The 7,516-nt window shown below is 53.9% G+C and overlaps 1 pseudogene; it reads left to right on the top strand.

The window, feature by feature from the left end:
- Positions 1–809: 809 nt before the first annotated feature.
- Positions 810–7,019, top strand: LOC147121309 (uncharacterized; annotated as a pseudogene).
- Positions 7,020–7,516: the final 497 nt, after the last annotated feature.

The following is a 7,516-nucleotide window of genomic DNA, read 5'->3' on the forward strand; positions in this document are numbered from 1 at the left end:
AGCGAGGAGCCCCTGGTGTACGGGCGTTCCGGGGGCAGGGCGCCAACCGTAACCACGGGAGAAGGGATCATGGAGGCAGAAGACCAGGCCACCTACTTCCACGAGGGAAGATGGCCTGGGTGGTTGGGCTCGAATTCCACCCGGTATTCAAGCCACAAGAGCTTTACTTATGGAGAGGCCTCCATCCCCTGTCCGAACATCGAGGTGGCCACTTCCCGGGTTAGGGTGACAGAGGGGAAAAGGGTGTGTTTGACGTGTAAGGGGGACGTACCTTTAGGACGCTGGTGGTGGCTCAGGAAATTGAGCACGGACATCGAGGACAGGAGCTCAGACTTGGAACGTCTGAGCAACGATACCTACCGGACCATCACGGGGTCACCGGGGGAAGTCACAGTGTGTTGGGAAAAATGGTGGGCCTACGACGAAGGGATGTACGTATGCCTATGGGGATCAGCCCAAGTATGCCCAGCGGGGCTGTCCATCGCCTTTGTCAGGTGGTGGCAGGACACAGGGTACGGGTTGGAGTGGGATAGAAGCGGGGAAGCTTGCGTCACCCCTCGCATCCGAGTGCCCATCAATGCCACCGAGCTCCTGGCTCAGGTGAGGAAACCCCTACCCACGCCCAAACCCATTGACGCCCACGGATGTCCGACCACCACTAGGGGACCTGGGAATGGGTTGGTATTAGTACCGACGGGTAAGTTGGTGTACCAGGGAGTGCACTATGCAGTTGCATCTGTGGTCCTTAACCTAACAGAAGTTCGCCTACCTGCGTTCTGCCCCCGGAAAACCGAGTTGCTGTATCAGGCTCTGCTGAGGGAGATGTTCCGAAGCTTCTATGAGCTGGACTTCGGGGGCATCAGTGTGGCAGACCTGTACACAAAAGAAGACACGACCGAGAGGGGCAGACAGCGCAGGGGGGTTTTGAACGATGTTTTCACTGGGTTTAATACTGGGGCCTCAGTTATGAACAGCCTGGATGATGTGCAGCTGGCCCTACAGATTAATGGGCTAAAGTCTCAGCTGCGCAGCATCCTAGGGAAGGAGAATGATGTTTTGGGCTCCACGCTTCACGAGGGGGTGGCTATGACAGTGCACCTGAAGGAGATTGTCGCCCAGCTAGAGGCTCATGCTCGGACAATAAACACCTTGATTAAGGAGGACTGGCTGGCCTCCGATCAGGCGGCACAGAATGAGGTGTGTGTGCTCTATGGGGCCTGGTTGCTGGGAGAGGGCCGCAGTAACTTGGAAGACCTTAGGCAAGGTCGGGTCCCCTCCTGGATCAGCAACCAGCACCTGGAGGCACTGCACCCCTATAGCCACACCCTCAGCCCATGCCAGCTCCGAGTGGCGTCGGAGGCCTATCCTGTCCCGGTTGACTGTGGGAAATCCAACCACACTATTATGGGTGTGGTTGTGCGAATGCCAGTGATGGGGTCATCCGCCAAACCAGCACCCCTGTATCGTGTGGAGAATGTCGGGGTCATTCGTGGGGGGGTACACGTCTGTTTCACAACGGTCCCACCCTATGTCATTGTGTGGGAGCACACAGTGACGGGTACTGACCCGTCTGGTTGCCGTAGCCGGGGAACACAGGTGATACTGTGTCCCCAGCACTTGAACGCCTTCAGGAGGTCACAATGCAGGTTTAGCACTGCTGGGGCAGACCTATAAATTGCACGATGGAGGTAATGGCGCCCGGCCATGTGCCTCCACAGATAGCATATGTGGGTGGTGGGACATATTGTGTCGCCACGACTGCCCGCCGGTATAGGCACGGCCCGAGTGAGTGGTGTGATATACCGGACAGCAGCTTTTGCTTTAAACCTAGGGCAGAAGTTCAAGTGGCCCAGGAAAGGATCATTCCAATCCCAGAACCCTCCACAATTCACCTCACGGTACAGCACAATGTAAGTGACTTGCAGAACTATGTTGCCCGGTTTGGGTACTCTATACTGTGGTAAACCACTGTTGTTGTTGTTCACCGTTGTTGTTGTTGTTGCACACTGTTGCATCTATGCATGCCTCAGCTGGCTCCGCCCCTGGCTCCACCCACATGCCCAGGTATAAAGGTGACTGCTCTGCAGCCCCCTGCCTTCTTGGAAACCAGTCAACCACGAGTGGCGTGCTCTGTTCTTTGTTAATAAAAGCCTTTTAGTTACTCTCCTAACTCTCCGTCTTTTATGAGTAATTAATAGCGCATCAATTTTATTAACAAAAACAAAATGTCGACACCAAACGCTGAGCAGCAGGCGCTGCAGCAAATGACGGCACCAAACGCTGAGCAGCAGGCGCTGCTGCATGCCCTCAGACCAACATGCCTGGACCTAGACCGTCAAGAGACGGGTTCGTCTACCAAGTTCGCACAATGGCTGCGTTGCTTCGAAGCTTACCTGGAAGCCTCAGCCGTGACACTAGATGGAAACAAACTAAAAATCCTGGCCTCCAAGGTGGGCCACCAAGTCTACACGCTCATCCAGGACGCGACTACCTACGTGGCGGCTATCGATCTGCTAAAAGGACACTACACACGCCCGGTAAATACGGTCTATGCCAGACACCTCCTGAGATCCCGCAAACAGCAGTCCGGGGAATCGGTGGAGGCATTCCTACGGGCACTACAGATACTCGGCCGAGCCTGCGACTGTAAAGAGGTATCGGCCGCGACACACACGGAGGGACTTATCCGAGATGCTTTCGTTGCGGTCCTCAAGTCCGACTACTCCCGGCAGAGACTGCTGGAGAAGGGCGAAATCGACCTGAAGAAGGCAGTGTCCCTCGCGCTCTCGCTAGACGCGGCCCACCGGAATATGGACGCATTCTCCCCTAACCACTCCGCACCGTGGACGCCGCAACCTTGGGTCATGGGACCGCCACCCCCGGCACCAACTGCTGCAGCGATGTCCAAGGGCCCGAAATGTTACTTTTGTGGCCAGGCAAAACACCCCAGAGCACGCTGCCCGGCGAAAAACGCTACCTGCTCTGGCTGCGGGAAGAAAGGACACTACGTCAGCGCCTGCGAAGGTAAAACCGCTAACGCCAGCAGCGCCGCGTATGAACCGTGGGGGCAGCCATCTTGTCCGCCATCTTGGACACCTCCAGCCGCGTGGGGATCGGGATCATGGGCGCAGCCATTTTGTCCGCCATCTTGGACGCCTCCAACTCCAATCGCGGGTGACCTGGACTCAACCACCGCCTCGTCTGACGACCACAGCGACTCGCTCGACCATACGCTGGCCTCCGTGACGCTGGACCAATCTCTCCCTCACCAACTGTCCAGGTCCATGATGGACATTACGGTAAACGGCCGCGCCACTACCTGCCTTTTCGACAGTGGGAGCACGGAGAGCTTTATCCACCCCGACACGGTGCGCAGTTACTCTCTCCCGGTCCTGCCAACGCGCCATCGGATCTCTATGGCTTCCAAATCCCATTCAGCAGACGTCGGTGGCTACTGTGTAGTGACCCTTTCAGTAAGGGGCACAGAATACAAAAATTTTAAACTTCGTGTCCTGTCCCATCTCTGCGCTGCCGTTCTACTGGGGTTGGATTTTCAGTGCCACCTTAAAAGTGTCACATTAGCGTACGGCGGACCCCTCCCCCCACTCACAGTCTGCAGCCAGCAGCTTTTAAATCGCCCGCCACGCACCATTTGCAGCCTCTCCACGCTTAAAGTCTCCCCCCCCCCACTTGTTTGTTAACCTCACCCACGACTGTAAGCCCATCGCTACCAAAAGCAGGCAGTACAGTGCCGGGGATAGGAGCTTCATTAAATCCGAAGTAGCAAGACTCCTGAAGGAAGGGATTATTGAAAGTAACACTAGCCCATGGCGAGCACAAGTGGTGGTAGTGAAGACTGGCGAAAAACAGCGCCTAGTTATTGACTACAGCCAGACGATCAATTGCTACACCCAGTTAGATGCATACCCACTCCCCCGCATATCTGACATGGTCAATCAGATAACACAATACCGGGTGTTCTCGACGATTGATCTGAAGTCGGCATACCACCAGCTCCCCATCAGGGCTGAGGACCGCCAGTACACAGCTTTTGAAGCTGACGGTCGTCTCTACCACTTCCTCCGAGTCCCCTTCGGCGTCACCAACGGGGTTTCGGTCTTCCAAAGGGAGATGGACCGAATGGTTGACCAGAACGCGCTGCAGGCCACCTTCCCCTATCTAGACAACATCACCATCTGCGGCCACGACCAGCAGGACCATGACGTTAACCTAGAGAAATTCCTCCGTACGGCCCAGCGGCTGAATCTAACATACAACAAGGACAAATGTATGTTTCGCACCACGCGCCTCGCCATTCTTGGCTGCGTAGTGGAGAACGGAGTCACCGGCCCCGACCCCGACAGAATGCGCCCCCTTATGGAGCTCCCCCTCCCCCACTGCCAAAAAGCACTGAAGAGATGCCTAGGGTTTTTCTCTTACTATGCTCAGTGGGTGCCCAACTATGCGGACAAAGCCAGACCCCTCATCAAGTCCACCTCCTTCCCCCTGACAGCAGAGGCATGTGCAGCCTTCACTCTCATAAAAAGAGATATTGCGAAGGCCACAATGCACGCAGTGGATGAGTCCATCCCTTTCCAAGTGGAGAGCGACGCATCCGACTTCGCCCTAGCTGCAACCCTTAACCAGGCGGGGAGACCCGTGGCCTTTTTCTCAAGGACCCTCCAGGGCCCCGAGATTCGACACTCCTCTGTCGAAAAGGAGGCCCAGGCCATTGTGGAAGCGGTGCGACATTGGAGGCATTACCTGGCCGGAAAACGATTTACCCTGCTCACTGACCAGCGTTCAGTAGCTTTCATGTTTAACAATAAGCAGAGGGGCAAAATCAAGAACGACAAGATCTTGAGGTGGAGAATTGAACTCTCCACCTACAATTACGATATCTTGTACCGGCCCGGGAAACTCAATGAGCCCCCAGATGCCCTATCACGTGGTACATGCACCAACGCGCAGGTTGATAGACTGCAGACCCTCCACAATGACCTCTGCCACCCGGGGGTCACCAGGTTCTTCCATTTCATCAAATCCCGTAACCTGCCCTACGCCATCGAGGAGGTCAGGACCATGACCAGGAACTGCCAAATCTGTGCCGAGTGCAAACCGCATTTTTATAGGCCAGACAGAGCAAGCCTGATCAAGGCCACTCGCCCCTTCGAGCGCCTGAGCATCGATTTTAAAGGGCCCCTCCCCTCCTCTGACCGCAACGTGTACTTCCTCAACATAATTGATGAGTACTCCCGTTTCCCGTTTGCCATCCCTTGCCCAGACATGACCAGTACCACGGTCATTAAATGTCTGAATGACCTTTTCGCCTTGTTCGGCTTCCCTAGCTATATCCATAGCGACCGGGGCTCATCCTTTATGAGCGACGAACTCCGTCAGTACCTGCTCACGAGAGGTATTGCTACAAGCAGAACCACCAGCTACAACCCCCGGGGGAACGGCCAGGTGGAAAGAGAGAACGCGACGGTTTGGAAGGCCGTCCTCTTAAACTTAAAATCTAAGGGCCATCCGACCTCTCGCTGGCAGGAGGTCCTCCCTGCGGCGCTCCACTCCATTCGGTCACTGCTTTGTACGGCCACCAACGCCACCCCCCATGAAAAAATGTTCACTTTCCCCAGGAAGTCCACATCGGGGACCTCGCTACCGACATGGCTGACGTCTCCAGGACCCGTCCTACTGCGGAAGCACGTGAGGTCCCATAAAATGGACCCCCTGGTCAAGAGGGTGAGCCTCCTCCACGCCAACCCCCAGTATGCTTACGTGGCGTACCCGGACGGGCGGGAGGACACAGTCTCCATACGAGACCTTGCACCTTCGGGTGCCCCTGAAACACTACCATTACCATCCACCACTACCCACAACCCAACCCCTGTAGACGGCATGCCGCAGCCCCAGGACCCGTCATTGACCACCCAACCACTCAACGAGACGCCAGATTCAACGTTGGATGCTGCACCATCACCGCCGCCACCACGATGATCAGGACGGCATACAAGGCCACCTGATAGACTCACTTACACTAACCTTTAGTACACTTCACCCCGCCGGACTCAATTTTAAACAAGGGGTGAATGTGGTAAACCACTCTTATTGTTGTTCACCGTTGTTGTTGTTGTTGCACACTTTTGCATCTATGCATGCCTCAGCTGGATCCGCCCCTGGCTCCACCCACATGCCCAGGTATAAAGGTGACTGCTCTGCAGCCCCCTGCCTTCTTGGAAACCAGTCAACCACGAGAGGCATGCTCTGTTCTTTGTTAATAAAAGCCTTTTAGTTACTCTCCTAACTCTGTCTTTTATGAGCAATTAATAGCGCATCATATACCACTCTTACCTGAGAAACTCACTGCCTTATTGAAGGCAGTGGACCTCAGTCAAAAACATTACTTCACCCTTGAACAGAAAAACAAAGACATAGCTCTTGGGATCGCAGACATACAGTCACCCGCGTGGTGGGAATGGGGAACGAGGGTAGATATCCCTGTCGGGCTTCGCATGGCCTCCCACATGCTGGTAATTGTACAACTGGTCATTGTAGTGTATCTCATTATAAACACCTGCAAAGCCAGAAGAGCCCTCAAAGCACACCGGTATCTGAAATTATTCAACAAGCAGCAACAGAAGGACAGCCTAGTATAACCATGAGAAGAATGCCCTTTTGTTTCCAGGTATTCTTTCCTCGTCGGAAACAAAGGACCATTCTGATGCACTGTATCGCAGCACTACTCGCACCCGGAAGCTGGCTAATACCATACGCTACGTAAGCTGTCAAAACTTATATACGGCAAAGTTGTACGAACTTACACCATCACGGATGGATAGGGTGAAAGCTGTACAACTTTGCAGGAAAGGACGCAAGGAACACACGCGGCATGGGGTATTTGTTATGCTCTATGTAATGGAAAAATGTAGTACCTTGTTTTGATGTATACCTGAAAGGGGATATGATTATTGTACCTTTTTCTTTAAGGAAAATGATATTGTTTTGTACACACTAACTTTGTACGGGTTATTAGTTAGAGTAAACAACGGGGATGACTGACACTTGGTAGGCCTTTGGATTTTCTTACATGTCAATTGACACATCCCAGCTATATCCAGTTGTGTCAAGATGGGGGACTGTAGGGTTTGAAAATCCACAACCACGTTTTATTGGAGCCCTCTAAGGGCAAGGTGACCAAAATTGGATTGCCCTATACAGTTTAAAACCAACATTTTCGGCCAATGCAGTGGTCCCGAAAAGCAGGCTGGGATATCTGAATACAGGGGACTGTGGCTCAGAAGCGAGCCATAGATGTCGGCCAATCGAAACAAAGTGCATTCTCAAAGGCCAATCAGGGGACTGAGTCGGGCCTGAAGCAAGGAAATCCCCGGCCAATGGGGTCTACCTGGCCCAGGTTTGAATGTGTGACTCACCCCTAATCGAGCTATGAGTACAGGCCATCATCACCTTAATCAACTCGGACTAGGGACAATAGTTTTGGGATCACTACAGT

Source organism: Somniosus microcephalus, chromosome 3 (assembly GCF_052327205.1).
Source record: "Somniosus microcephalus isolate GS21.2 chromosome 3, FLI_Smic_1.0, whole genome shotgun sequence".
In the NCBI taxonomy this organism is placed as follows: Eukaryota; Metazoa; Chordata; class Chondrichthyes; order Squaliformes; family Somniosidae; genus Somniosus; species Somniosus microcephalus.